Source organism: Arachis hypogaea, chromosome 13 (assembly GCF_003086295.3).
Source record: "Arachis hypogaea cultivar Tifrunner chromosome 13, arahy.Tifrunner.gnm2.J5K5, whole genome shotgun sequence".
NCBI classification, from domain to species: domain Eukaryota; kingdom Viridiplantae; phylum Streptophyta; class Magnoliopsida; order Fabales; family Fabaceae; genus Arachis; species Arachis hypogaea.
In genome coordinates this window covers 18,657,999-18,680,721 of record NC_092048.1, presented here as the reverse complement: position 1 = coordinate 18,680,721, position 22,723 = coordinate 18,657,999, and the positions used below count along the sequence as shown (strand labels likewise).

At 37.8% G+C, this 22,723-nt stretch overlaps 1 long non-coding RNA gene across 1 annotated transcript; it reads right to left on the bottom strand.

The window, feature by feature from the left end:
- Window positions 1-6,777: 6,777 nt before the first annotated feature.
- Window positions 6,778-7,728, bottom strand: LOC140178110 (uncharacterized). The gene is made up of 2 exons (XR_011870352.1): window positions 7,608-7,728; window positions 6,778-7,298 (listed from the first exon to the last, which is right to left on the bottom strand). It is a non-coding gene; the product is annotated as an uncharacterized lncRNA (long non-coding RNA).
- Between the last annotated feature and the right edge of the window lie 14,995 nt (window positions 7,729-22,723).

Genomic DNA, 22,723 nt, shown 5'->3' with positions numbered 1-22,723 from the left:
AATGAGTTGGATTGGGCCCACAAGGCTTCTAAAATCGCTGGCCACGTTTTGCTTTAAGTGAACTAGGTGGCAGCAACGGCGCGTGCGCGTACTTTGCGCGTGCGCGCCACCATATGTGTAGCAACTATGGCAAATCTTATATCGTTTCGAAGCCCCAGATGTTAGCTTTTCAACCCAACTAGAACCGCATCAATTGGACCTCTGTAGCTCAAGTTATGGTCGTTTAAGTGCAAAGAGGTCGGCTTGACAGCTTTCCGGTTCTTTCATTTCTTCATGAGTTCTCCACCTTTTCATGCTTCTTTCTTCAGTCCCTTGATCCAATCTTTGCCTTCTAAATCTGAAATCACTTAGCAAACATATCAAGGCATCTAATGGAATCAAGGAGAATTAAATTTAGCTATTTTAAGACCTAAAAAGCATGTTTTCACATTCCAAACATAGAGATCTGTTTCCATAGGTGTGTATTTGTGTGTAGCCTATCTGCTTTTGAAGAATCTCTTTGTGCACGGTATGAATATGTATTTGATCAATGAGGTTGGTTCTAGTGATCTGTTGTCTTGTTGAGTGAACATGGTGAACACCATTTTCTCTAGGACTGGGCTTATACCTCAAGTCTCAATTTGATTATGGAATATTATTCCCTTTATAACTCACAGTTTTCATGTATTAAATTGAACTAGGATTTGTAAACTGGTATATCTAATTTATTAGGGCAATTTTGTGCGTCTTGTTCAGGAATGCATCTCTTGCTGTAGGAATGTGCTCACAAGGCCAGTGGGAAAAAGTTAGCAAGGGTTCTTGGGTTCGATCAATGTCTCCTTTTGACCACAATGCAAGCTCTTAGATATAAGGACTGCTAGCACAACACTGAAAAATTTTGAGGTGTCTGCCGAAGAAGGCAAATGGTCTTAGTTGTGTTTGTCAAATTGATGTGTTATAGCTTCTTGTTGTGCTATTGATCCATCTTAAAAACACTGTGAACCGGCTCTAATGCAGTTCTCTCTGTCTCTCTCTCTCTCTCTCTCTCTCTTGCAGAATTTTTTGCATATCGTGTTGTATTGTTAATATTGGGTATTACTCTAATAAGCTTGGCATCCTTCTTAAGCAAATCGTTAGCATTTTATTATAGCAGCGCAATGGCAGTTGGGGTCATTCTTATGATACTTATGATTCTTTACCAGGTAACTTATTACTATTCCATGCTTTCTTTTCCTTATTTTCACTCTTTCAATCACACTCATAATTTTCTCGACTCTTTCTACCAATCTAATTTTATTTTTTCTCTTTATATTATTTGACTAGTTATATATTATTTCTAATGATATCTTTTCATTGTTATAATTTCAATTTATTACAGCTGGCTTGATAGAAATTCCCTGACAGGAGAGGTTCCTACAAATCTTTATAAGAGATGAGTTTGCATAATGAAGTTGGAGTGTTGGAGCAAGAAACAAAGATGTTGGAGCAAGTTCCCGAGATGAAACTCACACAAGAGACTAAGAAACTAAGGCAGGTTTGTTTTAAAGTTAATTACAAAAGGAGGAAACTTTTTGCCTCCAAATTTTATTCATCATCACTTAGCTGAGCTACTTGTCTTGTATATTCATATTCTAAGTAGTGAAAACAGCACTTAGTTTAGGAAACTGGATGGTAGATTTGACTGATTAGTGTTTATTGCAATGCTTGTATTTTGGTAAATTTAGTAAGACAAGGTTTTATACAGGAGTTATTACTTTTGATTTTCAATAATAAAAAATTATATACTATATTAATATTTTGTTTATGAGTTATATAATATTTTATTTATGGATTATAATTTTTTGTTATTGTGAAATTTTAATCACAAAATTATTTATTTAACGCGATAAAAATGACGGTAAAAATTATTTTTTTAAACAATAAAAAATGTCACTGTCAGGGTAAAATGTCGGTTAAAAAATGCCGTTTTAACCAACCAAAACGCCATTCTGTCAAGGTAATAATGGCGGTTCAAACTGCCGTTTTAACCTATCCAAAAACCACCATTTGAACCCTGAAAATAACGGCAATTTGAACCGCCGTTTTAACCAACCAAAACGCCACTCTGTCAGGGTAATAATGGCAGTTCAAACCGCCGTTTTAACTTATCCAAAAGCCGCCATTTTAATCCTGAAAATAACGGCGGTTTGAACCGCCGTTATAACCCATTCAAAAACGACCGTTTTAGCCCAGGAAATTGTGGCGGTTTTTAGAAAACCGCCGTAATAACCAGAATGGCGCCCAGAATTACGTCGCTTTATGAAACCGCCATTATTGATAATAATGGCAGTTCAAACCGCCGTAAATACAAAAAAACGCCGTTTTTACCAGTTTTTTTGTAGTGCACAATAAAAATGGATAGAAAACTGAATCTGAAACTATTAATATGAAATTATTAATCATCAAAGTTTTATATTTGCAGATATCAAATATATATATATATATATATATATATATATATATGTTACAGTTGCAGAAGATAAAACCTATGATATATTTTGAGTCTGTTTTGGCTAAAAGATTATGTTGTATAAACATCAAGCAAAATCAAAATGTGTAAACTTTAATGCTGTCCCTGAAGAAGGAGAATGTCTGTTATTTTTAGATTCAACTTTAGTTGAATTGATTTTATTAAGTGTTGTTGTTAATGTACAAAACCTCTAGACATGACATGGACGCTTGAATGACTCCATAGACACCAATGGAAATGAGTGCCTTGCTGTGGAATCAGGCAAGGAAAGACACCAATGGATGCTTGAATGACTCCATAAACAATCGGTGCATATTCCTAATAGGTGGACATGGAAAATAGTGACAGCAAACTAAATAATGAGTGCTAAAGTAAAATTAAGTAAGAGTAGGGGGCATGCATTAATTGATTACTATTTCAGTCTTTTTTCTTGCAATTGATTTAGCACCTGAAGTATAAGAAATTATTTGTTTTTGTCAAATTTCTGGAATGATTTGACTATTAAATGTTCAAAAATTTTCTCTCTTCTTTGTCATTTGCCAAAATCACACACCAAACAAAGGCATTTAATCTGGCGACCCCCGAGAGATCGATGCTCAAAAGCAAAATCCAAAAACTTGTTTAAATCATCTTTATACTCATGCATGGTTCGTGATTTTTCAATTCATAACTTATCAATTGACATGACCAAGAAGGACTATAAATAGGAATTTTAAAAAATTTATTTATTAAAAGTCTATATATATTCTAAAGGCAAGAAAATTATTCTTGTATGTACAAATTAAACATTAAACAAATACTTAAATAGTATTCTAAAAGAAACTATAAAAAAAATTATTAGTATTTTTTTGTTTAGGAATTAATCTATATAAATATTCAGAAATTTATTTATCATTTTACTTATATAAAAATAATAGAAAAATCAAAAGAAAAATGATTACCAGAAACAGCAAAGATCTTAAACTTAGCCCGTCTTGCACGCACAATAGGATTTGGTATTATTTCAAGTCCAGAGATCTTTACAGGATAATAAATCTTAATATGGTGTTATTTCAAGTCCAGAGATCTTTACAGGATAGTAAATCTTAATAGTTAAGAAAAGGGATAAGTACTTTTTTCGTTCCTAAGGTTTGAGGTCAAAATCAAAATCGTTTCCGACCTTTTTTTGTTATTAAAATCATCCTCAATATTACAAAACGGTATAAAATCGTCCTTTTCTACTTCAATTTTATTTTTTTTACCAAATTATCCTTATTAAATAATAAAAATAATTAAAAAATTATAAAAAATTATAAAATAAAATAAAAAAGAAAAAAAGAAAGAAAACAAAGGGAAAGGGAAAGGGGGAATCACACAGAGGGTGGGGGCAAGGAAAAAGAAGGGGGGGAGGTCGTGCACACGCCGCCGCCCCTGCGTCCAACCCGCAGCCACCGGCCGTCGCAAGTTTGCATGGAGGCACCGCCGCTGCCGTCCAACTCCCGACCCTCCGTTGTTCGCTGTTCGAGTTCTCCCTGCCTCTTCCTGAAGCTGCCACTTGTCCCTGCCTCTTCCTAAAGCCGCCACTTGCCCCTGCCTCAGCCCACTGCCACAACCCTTTCTGTTTTCTTCTTCCTCTACTCTTTTCCCTTCTCCTCTGTCCACTGACCCATGGCCGAACCACCACCAGCGACTACCTCAGCTGCCTCTAGCAGCTACTGTCCTCACCACCGCCGCTGCAACATCCACCTCTCCCCTGGTTTCTTTTTGCTTTGTTCTTCATTACAGGTTCATGAACCAACCCACTTTCAGTTCCTTTAATTTTCGTTTAATTTAACTTAGGTTTAATTAGAATTTTAGTTTAATTTTTAATCAGTTCTAGTTGCTCGGTTAGTTTAGTTAGATTAGATTTTTCTGTTAATGGATACTAGGTTATTAGGATAGGTTAGTTTAGGCTTGTTAGTGGTAATAGGATTGTATGTGTTTGGATTTCTGAATTATTGCTGGTATTGCTGTTGAATTGTATGTGTTTGCCTTATGAAGATTTTGTTATTCGAATTGCTGAGGATTGTGTTAAATATGTGGGTACGTACTTGAATATATGGTTGTTTTGGATTAAAACTGGTTCCATTGACAAATTGCTGCTAGAATTGTTGAAACCTGTAGTTTGATTTGCTTTGATTGGGTTTGGTTGCCGGCGGAGAGGGAAAGAGCGAGCTGGATTAATGATGATGGTGAAGAAGATGAAGCTGCATTGAATTTGAGAAGAAGAGAAGAAGAAAGAAGAGTGAGAAGAGGAAGGGGAAGAGGAGTGGGTGTCCTCCGGTAGTGGTAATTGCCGCGGCGAAGGTGAGAAGAAGAGGGTGATGGTGAAGAGTAGAAGGAAGGGAATTGGGGGAGGGGTGGGGGGAGAGACCGCCGAGATGCTGGGGAGTGAGTGGGGTGGGGTTTTGTTTTTTTTTTAATATTATTTTTATTAATAATGAAGAGTAATTTGGTCAAAAAAATATAATAAAAGTAGAAAAGGACAATTTTATAATGTTTTGTAATATTGGGGATGATTTTAATAAGAAAAAAAAGTCGGGGACAATTTTGATTTTGACCTCAAACCTTAGGGACAAAAAAAGTACTTATCCCTTGAGAAATTAAGAGTGGCTCATATTAACCAGTAATTGGTGCATTCTACCATGACTATAATTAAGGTGACTACAGTAATTATAAAACTTTGACAATTTGTAGTTAAAATTAAACCTATAGTTTTTATTATTTATTAATATTTTTTTATTTGAAGAAATAAAAAATGATCAAATTAAAAATATTGTCAAATAATAAAAAAGTATAACTTTAATTTTAACTACATTTTTCTCAAGTATTGTTAAATTTTCATAATTACTATAATCACCATACTCATAACTACCACAAATTCCCCTGTTAACTAATATGTCAAATAATACATGGACTAGAGTAAGAGGGTAGCTTTTAAACAAGAAAAAAGATGCATTATTATTAATTTGACACACAATAATAATTAACAAACATGCAATGTTCTCTTCATTTCATTCTCATGTGAATATTCCAAGCAATACATGCATGCTAGTTAGCACTTCCCAGAATGTAGAATAATACCTACTATAAGGATTGAGTCATTATTGAAGGATGTAGAGCCTATACAGAATAAGGTCTCAAAAAACCTTCCCTTACTGTAGAACATGTATAACTCTTCTATCATTAGTATCATTATATTTATTCTTAGAATCTCTGGAGAAGGAGATTATATATATGAACACACACCAAGAGAATTTATTTAATTAATTTGATAAAAGGGTAGATGCAAAAGTTATTTTCTACAACTGTTTCAAACAATTATAGCAACAAATATCATACCAAGAAGTCATATAATGATTTTAGATTTAGTTTATGCACTCTACATGGTCACTCATCAACCATACAACTTAAGCAAAATATATACAAAGAAGCCATATAATGAGTTATTTGAAGTAGTTGTTTGAAGAAATTGTTTGAATAACAAAATCTAAAGAAAAAAATATCATCAAGCTAATAAACCTCAAGCACAAAAATGGAGATAAACAATGGTAAAGTAAATGCCGTAAGGCCGTAACAAGAATTGCCAAAGCAAGACACCCTGTGTCAAGAAGATTGAAGTCCAGATCCATTCAAATGCCCATTATCCATGCAACAATCACACTTAATGGAACCTGATGAAAATCGATTACACCACTAAAATTTTTTCAACATTTTCTATAGATGATCAATTATCTATGGATAATGTTGAAAAAATTGATCATCTATAGATAATGGGCAATAGATGATCAATTTTTTCAACATTTTCTATACTTCAATACTGATCCATCACGCTTTTTCCCTATTTTACACCAAGTTATATTCGCACTATTTGTTGTACACCAAGTTACATAATGGGATTTCATATTCCAATAAAAAATAAGTTGCGTTAATATTTCTATTACAAAAATAACAATAATAATAACAACAAACTCTTACTATTAATACATTCTTACCACAAATATGGAAATTTGAGTTGCGGATCCCATAGCTACCCCCAAAGATATGTCATGCATACATGATAATTAATTGAACCATGAGCCGCCACGAATTAATTTCAAAATATTACTTAACAGCTAATACATCTAAGTCAAGCATGATACGAAGTGAATTTTCTATTAAACTATATAGTGCGTATATAATTGACAAAAATAAAACCATACCAACTTGTTCTTAAAAGTAAATATGATTACACCACTCTATTAAACTATATAGTGCGTATATAATTGACAAAAATAAAACCATACCAACTTGTTCTTAAAAGTAAATATGATTACACCACTATTAAACTATATAGTACGTATATAATTGACAAAAATTAAATCATACCAACTTGTACTTAAAAGCAAATATCATTCGCTTTAATTTTCTAGAGCAATTAACCCAATGGTAAAGACAAGAAGAACCCAATAATTTTCAATAATTTTCTGCTCCAAACATGCATATGAAAAAAAATAAAAGACAAGAAGAACCCAATAAATAAGAAACCCCCTAAATCCTAAAATTAGAACCCTCTAATTAGAAATGAAGTTAATTAATTAGCCACTACTACTCACTGATGAAGAGGACATAAATGAGGACGATGTAGAACTGGTACCGGCAAAGAAGAGCGCAATGGGATGTACAGACACGACGACAGCGCCAATAGCGATCGTAGCTAGCAGCTGAAAGGCGATTATAATGTAGACCTTCCTTTTGTGTGCCTATTTTAGAGATTTACTGCGGTAGAACTAGAACATGGTGAATGAAAACCCTAATTAAGGAAAAAAACCCTAATTAAGTGCATGGTGAATGAAATTGTAACAAAAAAAATATAATAAACTTAAAAGCAACTCTCCGCTCAAATCGATAAATTGTAATCAAAACATATAATAAAATTGAACAAGCAATACAATGCATCAATTCTTATCTCTCAAAACCCTAATAATTATTCTATTAAGATGTCATACCTAAAACTACAATTATTACTCAAACTGAACAAGCAACACAAGAACAAATAAGAGACACAGAGAGAGACACTGAGAATTTTGGACAATGAGAAAGAATGTGTGTGGTTTGGAACCTTCAATTACGTTGAAGAGGAGACGGCGGCAATGGAAGGTGAAAGCGGCTGTAGCGAAGACGAGATGAGGGAGAAGAGATAGAAGAGAGATCGAGAGCGAGCCGTTGTATTGTGTTTGAATGAGATAAGGGTTACAATTTTTTCAATTTATATACGTGTGATAACGACGGTTCAAAATTATCATAATCACCATCAGCCAGTAAATATAAAGTCAATTACGGCAACAACAAAAGATGCCATAATGTTTGGCTATTACGTCAATGTCATTTTAAACTCTTTTTTTATAGTGAGAATAAGGAAGATGAATTTTATTGGTCATTTAACTACACAATAAGGAGTATCATGTGAATTTCTTCTTTTTGCATGTATGAAAGGAAAAAAAATGAAAGGACCATGAATCCAAACATCCAATATTGAGTAAGTAAAACTGTAGACATGTATGTTTTACAAGAGTGGAATTTAAGGCTTTGTTAGTTCATGCACCAAAGAAATGTTATGCAAACTAAATATCTTGAGCGTCTTTGAGGTTTTTAATAGATGGATGGAAGTAAGATTTTTATGAACTTGGAGAAAAAGCTAGGTAACAGTTTATTATTTTGTTGTTAGTTAAACAAAGAAATAGAGTAATCTTAGAGATAAAAAAACCTATAGAAATGAGGATAGTATGACATGCTAGTTAGGTGTGATGGAAATGAAATATGTTTTACTATGGTTAATCTTTTGTATGAACTTTGATACCTTCTTTCTCATATTTTGAGCATGATATTTGGCTTGTATTGAAAAAATAAAAAAAATCTTTATTATTGTAACTTTTATTTTTTAGACTTTTTTGAGACCTTTTTCGTTAATGTATTGCTTCCAATAACAAATTAAAAATTTAACATTAATTGACCAAGCCCCCCCCCCCCCTCTCGGTGTGAGTGATCAAGTTGTTTAATTGTTAACCATCTATAAAGCACGAATACTTTATTAAGTTGTTATGTCTGTGTGTTAGATATATTTTGGACACTATACTTATTAACACTTGTTACGCGTGTTTATTGTGTCCAACTGTATTTTAATAAAAAGTAACAAAATTTTTCTTCGGACATACTTAGACACATCTAAATACCATCACGTATTATCAGCATGTCCAGTCTTATTTTTAACATATATTTTTGAAATAAATTTAGATATAATATATATTATTGTTTATTAAAATAAAAATTATTTTAAATACTTGATATAATTAAAATAAGATATTAAAAATAATTAAAAAATTAATTTATATTTAAATATCAATAAAATATCAAAATATCATTACAATTTATCTAAAAAATACTTTATATTTTATATGTATGCGTATTCTCATGTCTTATAAAATTTTAAAATTTACATATTAATATGTACCGTATTGTATTATGTTTCGTATCTGTGTCGGTTTTCCTACATCATAGTTAATCATATAAGTTTTAATGCGGGGGCGTCATCTGCATCACGATGCAATAATCACAGTGTGATAATAACAAGTAAATTAAACAAATAAGTTGTGATTAAGCACAACAGGTAGAGAATTTTTCAATCAAGTGATAAAGACACGCAAAAGAGGACGTGTACTTCAAGTCTTCAACCCACTGCAAAAAATAAAATAAAATTTCCCGTTAATTGAATCAAATTAGATCGCATAAGGATCATCATGGTGCAAGGGCAAAACTTTTTCATAATATTTAGGTTGTTCAGAAAAGACGCGTTGTTCTTTATATATTTTTTTTGACAATAAAAATTATAAACAATAAATTATATTCTAGATCTACGCTAAATATAAATAAATTTAATTAATTTAAAATTTAAATTTTAATATTAAAATTAATTTTTATTTTTTAACTTATTATTTACATTATTCTGAAAATAAGTTATTTCCCTATATTTCTCTTAACAATTAGTTCAAATAAATTAACACACATAAGGATCATCATGGTGCGATAATGAAACTTCTCTAGGTTTTACATTGGGATATTACCACAGTTTCAAATACTTCAAATTTTTGTAATGTGTTGTTCTTTAGATTTGATAACGTATTCGATGAACTGATAAATACATTTAAAGGTTCTATATCAGTGAACTTCACACCGTATCTCTTACTTTTATAAATTTTTTCAGAGCAATGCACTAGCATTAAAAAATTCTCTTTCTTATCATTGTAAAAATGATACTCTTTTATACAATTGATTTCACCGAGTATATATAGAGTTTTTACTCCTCATAAATCGTGGGGTAGAACGAATTATATATGCATGCTTACTATTCATAAACCCTAGAAGGAGTATTACGATTTATGTGTTTTTTACATTTTTTATAAACTGTAGAAAGGATATCACACTTTACATATTTTTGTGAAAAATAGAAGAGATTTCACAGTTTACATAGAATAAAAATAAGACAAATAAATAATCAATTTTTAATTATTACATTTAGATAAATATTTAGTCCATTTATTTTATTTAGGTGAATTGTCCTATTTTATGTTTATTTGTTTTTTTTTTTTACATTGTTTGATACGGTGAGGACAACCCCATCCATGATTATTATGGCAATGTGCAAGGTCATCTAAATAATTATATAAAGGCATAAGAAGAACATCATTACACATTGTAAAATCTAGAAACTGTCATAATGGCCTAGTTATCTATTTAAATGTAATAATTATCGAAATAAATAATTTAAAAATTATTTACTGATTTGAATTCCTTAATCTTATCTCGTTTACATTGTAAACGAGATAAGACACGTCAGCTGCAATGTGTCTATCTCGTTTACACTGTAAACGAAATAAGGCTTGTTCGTGCCTATAAATAGAAGTCGTTTATAGCGGCAGTCTGGGCCCCATTTTGACTGAGTCAACCTCTTTCTCTCCTTTTTTGTCCCTTTCTTACCCTATTTTAGATTGATACGGTGATGGCGCGCCAGGCAAGGAACGACGGAAACATCAACAGGCTGAACGACACATTGCATTACGCCGGGGCGGCCGACTTCGAGGTTAGTTGCGTTCTGTTTGTTTAATCTAAGTATGTGGCCATTGTTAGGGTAGTCCTAAATTGACAAGAACGTAGTTAAATAGTTTAGTGATAGGTCTCTAAAAGGAATTTAGAACTCTATTTGCTTGTGCAAGGTTATTATAACTTAATTATTGGTTTGAAACTTTTTTTTTCTTGTGCTAGGTTGTTAGTATGTATAACGTTCTAATTATGAAAGGTATCCTAGCATATGTAATTTAGAGCCATGTGTAGACTAGAAACATGGAAGTATGTTCTTAATTAGAAGTAATTGTAAGTTAGATAGAAATATTTGCTGTATATAACATGTTAAGCTGATCTAAACACAAAAAAAAAAGAGTAAGAATTCAATAATGTGCATAAATTTATGATCATCTCTTTATAAGGCAGAATTTTTATTTTATTGTTCAGAGGCCTCGCCTTCTACTACCCCGACGAGTGAGCCATACCCTTCCTCCACCGGACGCCGTCGTCCCGTATCTGGCTGAGGCTGGATTTGGCGACACGATGCCACTCAGGGACTTTATTTTTGACAATTCTCTGATTTCGGCACTCGTGGAGCAATGGCGTCCGGAGACGCACACGTTTCATCTCCCGTGGGATGAGGTCACTATCACCTTGCAGGACGTGGCGTACCACCTAGGCCTACGCGCACACGGCAACCCCAGTCGGGGTACCTCCGTGACTTCAGTAGGTGGTACAGCATGGAGACGTGGGCTATGGTGGAGCAGCTTCTTGGTGCCAGGCCTCCAGTGGCGGCACAGTAGGTTGTGCAGAGGAAGAAGTCTTTCACATTGAAGCTAGTGTGGTTACGGGATCATGTCCGCCAGATGCCCCCGACCGACGACCTGGAGACCCTCCGACATTACGCCAGCTGCTATATTATGTTACTGATTGGAGGGTATCTGATGACAGAAAATTCTAACAATCTGGTGCACATACGTTGGCTACCGCTTCTCCGAGACTTCGGGGAGTGTAGGGCGTTATCCTAGGGCTCGACTGTGCTGGCCTAGACGTACCAGTTACTCTATTCGGCGACACAGCGGGGCATCACGGACATCGCCAGTTGCACTCCGCTGTTGATGAGCTGGATTTATCAGAGATTTTCTCAGTGGTGTCCACCAGATAGAGGAATATACCAGTATCCACTGGCTTCGAGGTAACCAATGTTTATTTTTGTATTTGCATTAAATATTGTTGTCAATTCATATGGTTTGTTACTTAACGAATTGTATATATTTCCTTTACTATCAGGTTGGTTGGATTGTAGCAGCAAAGTAGGTATCAACATCAGGCCAGGGTCCTGCATTAGAGGGTTTCGATCGACCGGTTACGGTTCGATGAGATTAGTCATGAAATAAAATATATTGTGATTTTAAATACTTACTGTGTTGTAGTACGTTATATTTTTGACAGTTAGATAGATAGCGTATGGTTACTGATGTCGGAGATATTTTTTATTCAGTTTGCATGGAGAGTCTACGATGACCCTGCAATGCAGTCTCTGTTCCCGCACTAGTTCCGTGAGGAGGAGGAGTGAGGGACCTAGTTGTCAGTCATCCCGCTAATCTGCTTCAACATTGTCCGGTTTCACCACGTTGATCGGGTGAAACGACAGTTCAATGGAGAGCAGCAAGTGCCAGGCACTCCAGTGAATCGTGACAAGTATGAATGATGGATTATTTTCTGAAAGTTATATGACTGTAGTTGTTTGTTATTCTGATAGTGATACTAGTTTACTTACTTACTGTATTGAACGATAGGTATCTGACTACCACTGGCCGTGGTGAGGATGTCTGGTGGTCGGAGCGACTCCAGCAATGGTACGATGGTTCAACCCAGAGGTTCGATCCCGGTCGCAGGATCACCGTGCATCATACATTTGACACCAGGCCGACCAAATAGTACTATGATTGGTGGCGTTGGGCTTGCTGTGTGCGGCATTTATCGGGACAGAAGGTTTTGAAGGACCCGAGACTCGTAGAGTTGCCCCCTGACGATCTCACACTGCCGCGCCCGTCACCATGGGTCGGATAACCGAGTCATTCCGCACATGTAGGGAGATTGGCATCAGGGATTACCAGCACCCATCAGCTCCCGCCCAGACAACCTCCTGGATGCCCCAGATATCACCAGCTTCTGGCTCATCATATGGGACGGGTCTTCGGCCAGGTAACCAGTATGCAACACCCCCTCCCACGACTATGGTATGTATCTGACCTCGTCTCAGCCTCAGGTGACCCCACTGGTAGGTCTACCTTATCAGCCTCAGCTTCGTTTACAATAGTATGCCACAGCTCCACCGTCCGGAGGGCTCATGCCATATCATGCTCAGCTTCACCAGGATTCGGCTGCCCCGGTCGGAGATCCTCGACCTTCTCGACCTCAGGGCCAGGCTCAGCCTCCGCCATGTGGCACCGGGCACATGCGCCACTACCAAGATCCCCACCACCGATGATGATTGCATATGTGGATTGGAGCTATTTTTATTGTATTCTATTTTAGTTGGATTGAGGTTATGTATGTACTTTTGTATTTTAGTTGGATTGTACTTTAGTTGGATTGTAGTTATGTATATTGTTATTTATGATGGTGTTCTTTCTTATGAGTATTTTCATATACCTTATTGTCATAGTTAAGAAAAATACAAAACTATCATAAAGTACAACTAAATCATAAAATATTACAATCGAAGTTAAAATATTACACCTTCAAAGTTACTAGAACATAGAATATCACACTACGAAAAAAACACCAACACATGCCAACTACAGTAAACCTAGAAGCATTGTATGACCTAGGCATCTCTCGTGGGCTGATTAGGACATCCCCTTCTTGAATAACCGACTTGCCTACAGAGGCCACACCACTTCTCATGTCGCTCGGTCTCATCCATATCATTCCAGAATCTGGTGGACACGGGCCTTCCAGTCGCCTTCCGATGCATGACTGGGTTAGGACGCAGCATCGTCCCATGCCACTCCGCCCACAACGACTCGTCAGGGATAGGGGGAAACTCCATCTCATACACCTTGAACACAGCTTCCTATTTGTACACTGGATGCACATATGGGGCCCATTCAATGCTAGTGGCGGCACACCCGGCTAGTGCGTGGTGGCAGGGATAGTGGAGAGATTGGAATAAGCCACAATCACACATACTGTCCGATAGCTGAACACAGAAGGAACCTCCTCCCCATCCCTTGAATGGCTCTAGCTCTTCCACAACAAACACAGAGGCCCGCCTATCACAATGAGTGACATGCATCTTCGGTATCCCTTCTCTGTTCTTTTTAATGGCAGCCAAGAGTCTCCGCGAGAAGTGGCATCCAGCCACCAGCTGTGACTACACCTCCATACCCTTCGTCACAAACAACTTCTGCAATCTTTCGTACGTGATGCGCACAATGGCAGAAATCGACAAGTATTGAGTCTCCTTCAACACTGCATTGATGCACTCGGACAGATTTGTGGTCATGTGACCAAACCGCCGCCCGCTGTCGCAATGTTTTAGCCAAATCTCCTTCCTGAAACAACCCGTCCAGTCTACCATCGACGGGAAGACTCTTCTCAAGGCATCCATGTACCACTCGTACCCAGCCTTGCTTGGACTGTAAGCAGCGTTAATGAGGTATCTCTTGCCCTCGGCTAACTTGAACCGAGTCATAAAATTCACAGCCATGTGCGTGATGCAGTAAGCATGCAAGGCTCTTGGGTGATGCCAACCACTATCATCGGAGCTTAGCATGGCCTTGATGGCCTGAGATCTGTCGGAGATAACTAGCAGGCCGTCTTGTGGGGTGACGTGGCATCTCATATTAGTAAGGAAGAACGACCATGACTCGGTGCTCTCAGACTCCACAATGGCAAAAGCAATAGGTAGGATGTTGCTGTTCTCATCTTGCGCCACCGCAATAAGCAACACTCCACCGTACCTGCCATATAGATGCGTGCCGTCTACAGATACAAAGGGCTTGCAATGCCTGAAGGCCTTGACACATGACGGGAAAGCCCAAAATATCTTGTCGAACATACTGCAGTCACGTACCAGGAGGTGTCCATCATAGAACGGTTTGATGCGTAGGTCACAAATGGTACCAGGAAAACAGGTCTACAGTGCCTGAAGCAGCTTCGGCACCTTATTGTATGACTCTTTCCAATCCCCGTATATCTGTGCAATTGCCTTCTGCTTGGCCATCCATACCTTTTTGTAGGATGGCTTGAAGTGATAGCTTGTCTGGACCGCACCTTGCAAAATTGGAATACTCACAGAGGGGTTGGACTGAATCAACGGCAAGATGACCCTGCAGATCAGACTGCTGTCTAATTGACGATGATCTTGAGACATGGTGGGTGCTAGACAATTGTGCACTCCACCAACCCTCCGAATCTCCCTGAACACAACAAAATAGTATTGCTTTAGCCATGTCTCAAACCTACTTAATATATCGTACAGAAGTACTGAAAAGCACAAGTAAAGTTGAGCTTACCAATATCCGAGGTTCTGCCGAAGGGCCACACAGAGGCTCCATTGACACCCATTCTCATCTTGATGGCACTGCACATGGTACTTTAACCGGTCCGATTCGATCACTCGGTACTCCGCACTCTGCGAATACTATAGTTCTTCGCACCCTGAAGCACTGCCTCTCGGCTTCTAAACCTGTGGTTGTCGTCTAGGTTGTAATCCTCTTCACCAGTGTCAGAAAACGGAGTCCTCTCATGCATGGCATCTAGATCCAGACTGTGATAGTGAGATGACACTGCCGATAGTGCCAAAATTGGGTGAGGTGGAGGCAAGACATGGCGCGCCACAGTCTGGAAAGGTGTCTCTAGAACACACTCATCCTCATCCCCACCATCGGACGAGTCGCTGTCCGCACTGTCTGCCACATAATCCTCATCTGACTCCTCCTTGCCTTCCTCTGCCTCATCCACTGAAATGACGACATGAATGGGCGGTGGTGCAAGAGGTCGGTCGTCCTGTACATAGGTCAAGTGTACAGAACTCCCACCACCACTGTGTCCCACCTCTGCGGAAAGCTCCATTACCTGCTCTACCATGATCCTCCCATGGATGTCGAACATCAGTCGCACATGCTCGTCCCCTTGAAGTTAGAATAGTCAAAACTGGAAGACTCTGTTACCCATGGGTGCCAGCAACCAATACGCCACCCTTCCGATTTTTCTCACTTCTGTACCACCGAGTTTGCTCAATATCAAACTCTTCAAATCCGACAACGTATTCACACGCTGAGTGCGAAACAATATCGGATTCTCACACTCAAATGTCACCCCGTTGTTGTCATTTCTCATACGACAATTGGGATAAACAAGCACAACTATGTATGCATTGTTACTGGCCATTGATGCCTTGTATTTGTGAGAAATACGAAACAGAAAAAGGATAGGAAAAGTTTGTGAAGAATACCAAGGGTTACACATCCTTTTATAGCTGCTGCGATTGTCTTCTATATATCTCGTTTACGCTGTAAACAATATATATAAATCTCGTTTATACTATAAATGAGATACATGAAATGTCATACCGTTTACAGTGTAAACGAGATAAGACTAGAAAATTTAAATTGGTAAATATTTTTAAATTATTTATTTTCGTAATTATTACATTCATTTTATTTATAAGGAGTATAAATATGGCTAATGTTAAATTTGGTAATTAAAAAAAGAATTTAAATCTTCTAAAATAAAAAATTAATAAAATAATAAAATAAGGGGCTAATTACTATTAATTTTATAACTTCTACAAAATGTATAAGTAAATTCTTTGGTGACCATGTTTTGTGGTGGCTAATAGGTTAAGAGTTAAGACTAATTATAGTTGATTGGCCAATAAAATTAAAATATATGGATGGAAAAGTTAGTTAGTGCATGAACAGCCAAGGAATCTGATTGTGGAATTCAAGAATTTTTTGGATTCAAATGGTCTCATGGACATCGACCTAAAAGGAGGTAAATTCACTTGGTTTAGCAATCCTCGAAATGGGTTAATAATTAAGGAAAGAATAGATAGAGCTCTTGTTAATTGGAAATGGAGGCACAAGTTCCCGAATGCAAGTTTGATAGCTATGCCAGCAGTGAGCTCAGACCATACGCCCATTGTTTTGAGGTTACAGCCTAATATAAGGCGAATAAGTCATTCAAATTTGAAGCATTTTGGAACGACCACAAAGAATGCGAGGAAATTATTAAGATGAGTTGGAAAAAAGAGGAGCATAGTAATAACGAATGGGGTAGGCTGCTGAAGAAGATGAGGAATTGCAAGAAAAATTAAAGGAATTGGAGTAGAAAAACTTTTGCTAGGGCCGATATAGAGATTAACAAGTTGAAGGCTGAACTACAGAAGCTTCAAGAGGCGAACTTAAATGAAGAACAGCAAGCACGAAGAGGTCAAATCAAGGAAAAGATAAGCCAGTTATGGAGGCAAGAAGAGAAATACTAGGGAATGAGATCCAGGCTAAAGTGGCTAAAGTGGGGAGACAAAAATTCCTCATTCTTTCATGCGACAACGATTCAAAGGAGAAATAGGAATAAAGTGGAAAGATTAAAAGATAAGGAGGGCCAATGGGTCTCAGAAGAAGATAGAATCTTGAATATAGTGGAGGAGCACTTTACAAAGTTGTTTACATCCTCAGCCAAATCAGATTTCAGAGATTGCATAAATAGGATTCCAAAAAGAGTTACTCAAGATATGAATGAACAACTCATGGAAAAAATCTCAGAAAAAGAGATTGAGGAAGCTATTTTTAGCATGGGCAACCTCAAAGCCCCTGGACTAGATGGTTTGAATGGACTTTTCTATCAGAGTCACTGGAATACAATCAAAAAGGAAGTCTGTGCTGTGGTTAAGAGCTTTTTTGAGGAGGGTATTATGCCAGAAGAGGTAAGTGATGTTCTTGTTCCTAAAGTGAAACAACCAGAAAATCTGAATCAACTTAGGCCTATTAGTTGTTGTAATTATATATACAAAATTATATCTAGGATTATAGTGTTAAGGCTTAGAAGGTTTATGGATAAGATTATCTCGCCTATCCAGAGTGCTTTTCTAGAGGGTAGGTTGATCCAGAATAATATTATCATAGTTTAAGAGGTTTTTCATAGTATTAATAAAAAAGGTAGGAATGGATCAGAAAGCCTAGCTATTAAGATAGATATGAATAAGGCTTATGATAGATTAGAGTGGAACTTTTTGGAGGCTACGTTGATAGCTTTTGGTTTTGACCAGAGGTGGGTCTCCTTAATAATGAAGTGTGTTAGAAGTGCTACGTATAAGATTAGAATTAACGGGAGGCTCACTAGCAAAATTATACTTGAAAGAGGGCTAAGACAAGGAGATCCTATATCTCCATACTTATTTATAATGGTGGCTTAGGCATGGCAAAAATCCGCAGCGGGGCGGGTACCGCGGGGATTTACCCGTCGGGGAGCAGGTATGGGGTTTTTTTTCTACCCGCGGGGACGGGGGACGGGCCCGTATAATAAACGGGGCGGGGGCGGGGGTAGAGGTCTCCGCCCCGTGGGGACCCGTTAAATTCCCGTTTGTGTAAAAAGACAGAAATACCCTCATATATATATATATATATATATATATATATATATATATATAAAATATGTAAACCATCAACCATTGTTCAAACCTAACCTAGCCGTCACATTCCTTGCTTCAAAGAGACAGAGAACTAAACTCTCCACTCCTCCTCAAACCCTCAGCGGCTCAGCCCCTCCTGGCTCCTTTCTGCTGACCGCCGACCGCCAACCGTCGCCCGCCACCTTCCAACCTCTGGTCCCTCAGCGCCGCCTCTCACCCCAGACCCCTTGAGTGGCTTGGTTCGCTCACTGAAGGTGTCGAGGTAGTCGAGCTCACCGATGCGGGTCTTCCTCTTCGCATCGCCGGTCTTTGCTGGTCTTCCTTCCCCTTTTCTCCGTCAGGTTCAGATATGTTAGCCCTGGTCTTCGCTGGTCTTCCATCCTCTTTTCTGAAATTAGATTTCTGAATTAGGGTAAGAAATTTCTGTGTTTTGAATTTCTGGATTTCTAAGTTTTGAATTTGTGAATTTCTGATTAGGTTAACTAATTTGTGAATTTCTGATTAGGTTAATGAATTTTCGACTATGAATATCTGATTGTTTAATTTATATTTCAAGATCTGAGCAGATTAAATCCAACAATGTTTATGAAACAAATTTTTCAATTCCCATATTATACTCTTCAATTCGTTTCTATGCTTCTCTGCTTATACACTCTCTGCTTATGGATATGGCAATCAATTTTGGACTTTTGGTCAATGAGATCTGGCAAGTGATCAATTTTTTAGGATGCAACCCAAGTTTTTTATATCAACGAGATGAACAAAAAATTGAAAAATGTTGATTTGTTACTTTCCATCAATGCAGATTTGATATAAAACAATTGTTACTTTCTTTTTCCCATCAAGTGGTGAATATGAGAACTGAGAAGCATATGAAAACAAAGGGGAGAAAAATACATAAAAAATGCCACAGACACATAATTGGGTGAACCCTTTCAGATTGTGACTCAGCTTTGCTAAAGTCCCCAATTAGAGGTGTCCAGGGTTCTTAAGCACACTCTTTTTTTTTGCTTTGGACCTTGACTTTAACCGTTCAGTCTCAAGTTTTCACTTGACACCTACACGCCACAAGCACATGGTTAGGGACAGCTTGGTTTAGCCGCTTAGACCAGGATTTTATTCTTTTAGGTCCTCCTATCCACTGATGCTCAAAGCCTTGGGATCCTTTTTATTTGCCCTTGCCTTTTGGTTTTAAGGGTTATTGGCTTTTTGCTCTTGCCTCTTGGTTTTAAGAGCTTTGGCTTTTTCTGCTTGCTTTTTCTTTTTCTTCTAAATTTTTTTTTCTTTTTCGCCTATTTTTTTTTCTGCAAGCTTTGTTCTTTGCTGCTTTTTCTTGCTTCAAGAATCATTTTTATGATTTTTCAGATTATCAATTAACATGTCTCCTAGTCATCATTCTTTCAAGAGCCAACATATTTAACATTCTTAAACAACAACTTCAAAAGACATATGCACTGTTCAAGCATACATTCAGAAAACAAGAAGCATTATCACCACATCAATATAATTAAACTAAGTTCAAGGATAAATTCAAAACTCATGTACTTCTTGTTATTTTGAATTAAAACAGTTTTTATTTTAAGAGAGGTGATGGATTCATAGGACATTCATAACTTTAAGACAGAGTTACTAACTACTAATGATCATGTAATGAAGACACAAACATAGATAAGCACATAACATAGAAAACGAAAAACAGAGAAAGTAAGAACAAGGAATGAGTCCACCTTAGTGATGTCCTTGAGCTCTTCTATGTCTTTTCCTTGCCTTGGCTGCTCCTCCTTCATTGCTTTTAGATCTTCTCTGATTTCATGAAGGATGATGGAGTGCTCTTGATGTTCCACCCTTAGTTGCTTCCAATAATTGTGTGGAAGAAAATGTATCCCCTGAGGTATCTCAGGGATCTCTTGATTTGCAGTCAAATGTTCTACCACTGAGCTATAGACCCTTGATGGAAGCTTTTGTCTTCCCTTTCCTCTTTCTAGAGGTTTCTCTGGCCTTAGGTGCCATCAATGGTTATGGAAAAAAAAAAAGCTATGCTTTTACCACACCAAACTTAGAATGTTGCTCGCCCTCGAGCAAAAGAAGAAAGAATAGAAGAATAAGAAGAAGATATGGAGAAGATGGAGGGAGATGTGTATTCGGCCATATGGGTGGGATTGGGTGGGAAAGAGATGTTGAATTTTGAAGGAAAGTGGGTGTTTGGATGTGAGTGGTAAAGAGTTAATAGGGAAGAGTGTTTATTGGGAATAGAGGATGATTGAGAAGAGAGAAGAGAGTGAGTGGAGGTAGGTGGAGATCCTGTGGGGTCCACAGATCCTGAGGTGATCCTGTGAGGTCCACAGATCTTGAGGTGTCAAGGCATTTACATCCCTGCACCAATTTAGGCATGCAAAATGCCCTTGCACACAACTCTGGGCGTTCAGCGCCAGGTTGGTGCCCATTTTGGGCGTTCAACGCCCATTTGCTGCCATTTCTGGCGTTGAACGCCAGAACCATGCTTGTTCTGGGCGTTCAGCGCCAGGATGCTCCCATTCTGGGCGTTCAGCGCCAGAACTATGCTCTGTTCTGGCGTTTGAACGCCAGACAGATGCTCCTCCAGGGTGTGATTTTTCTTCTGCTGTTTTTGATTCCGTTTTTGAATTTTTTGTTTATTTTGTGACTCCACATGATCATGAACCTAAGAAAACATGAAAAACAATAAAAATAAGAATTAGATAAACATTGGGTTGCCTCCCAACAAGCGCTTCTTTAATGTCAATAGCTTGACAGTGGGCTCTCATGGAGCCTCACAGATGTGCAGAGCTTTGTTGAGACTCTCCAACACCAAACTTAGAGTTTGGATATGGGAGTTCAACACCAAACTTAGAGTTTGGTTGTGGCCTTCCAACACCAAACTTAGAGTTTGACTGTGGGGGCTCTGGTTGACTCTGCTTTGAGAGAAGCTTTTTCTGCTTCCTCCCCATGGTTGCAGAGGGAGATCCTTGAGTTTTAAACACAAGGGAGTTCTCATTCCATTGAAGGAATATTTCACCTCTGTCAACATCAATCACAGCTCTTGCTGTGGCCAGGAAAGGTCTTCCTAGGATGATGGATTCATCCTCTTCCTTTCCAGTATCCAGGACTATGAAATCAGCAGGGATGTAAAGGCCCTCAACCTTTACTAAAACGTCCTCTACTTGTCCATAAGCCTGTTTTCTTGAGCTGTCTGCCATCTCTAGTGAGATTTTAGCAGCTTGTACCCCATAGATTCCCAGTTTCTCTATTACAGAGAGGGGCATGAGGTTTATTCCTGAACCAAGGTCACACAGAGCCTTAAAGATCATGGTGCCTATGGTACAGGGTATTATGAACTTTCCAGGATCCTGTCTCTTCTGAGGCAATGTCAGTTGATCCAGATCACTTAGTTCATTGATGAACAAGGGAGGTTCAACTTCCCAAGTATCAATGCCAAATAGTTTGGCATTCATCTTCATGATTGCACCAAGAAACTTGGCAGTTTGCTCTTCAGTAACATCCTCATTCTCTTCAGAAGAGGAATACTCATCAGAGCTCATGAAGGGCATAAGGAGGTTCAATGGAATCTCTATGGTCTCTAGATGAGCCTCAGAGTCCTTTGGTTCCTCAGAGGGAAGCTCCTTATTGACCACTGGACGTCCCAGGAGGTCTTCCTCCTTGGGATTCACGTCCTCTCCTCTCCTCACAGGTTCGGCCATGGCGCTTATGTCAATGGCCTTGCACTCTCCTTTTGGATTCTCTTCTGTATTGCTTGGGAGAGTACTAGGAGGGATTTCAGTGATCCTTTTACTCAGCTGGTCCACTTGTGCTTCCAAATTTCTAATGGAAGATCTTGTTTCATTCATGAAACTTACAGTGGCCTTGGATAGATCAGAGACTAGATTTGCTAAATTAGAAGCATTTTGTTCAGTGTTCTCTGTCTGTTGCTGAGTGGATGATGGAAAAGGTTTATTGTTGTTAAACCTGTTTCTTCCACCATTATTAAAGCCTTGTTGGGGCTTTTGATCCTTCCATGAGAAATTTGGATGATTTCTCCATGTTGAGTTATAGGTGTTTCCATAAGGTTCACCTAAGTAATTTACCTCTGCTATTGCAGGGTTCTCAGGATCATAGGCTTCTTCTTCATAAGAAGCCTCTTGAGTACTGTTGGATGCAGCTTGCATTCCATGCAGACTTTGAGAGATCATATTGACTTGCTGAGTCAATATTTTATTCTGAGCCAATATGGCATTCAGAGTATCAACTTCAAGAACTCCCTTCTTCATAGGCGTCCCATTACTCACAGGATTCCTTTCAGAAGTGTACATGAACTGGTTATTAGCAACCATGTCAATGAGTTCTTGAGCTTCTGCAGGCGTTTTCTTTAGGTGAATGGATCCACCTGCAGAAGTGTCCAGTGACATCTTTGATAGCTCAGATAAACCATCATAGAATATATCCAGGATGGTCCATTCTGA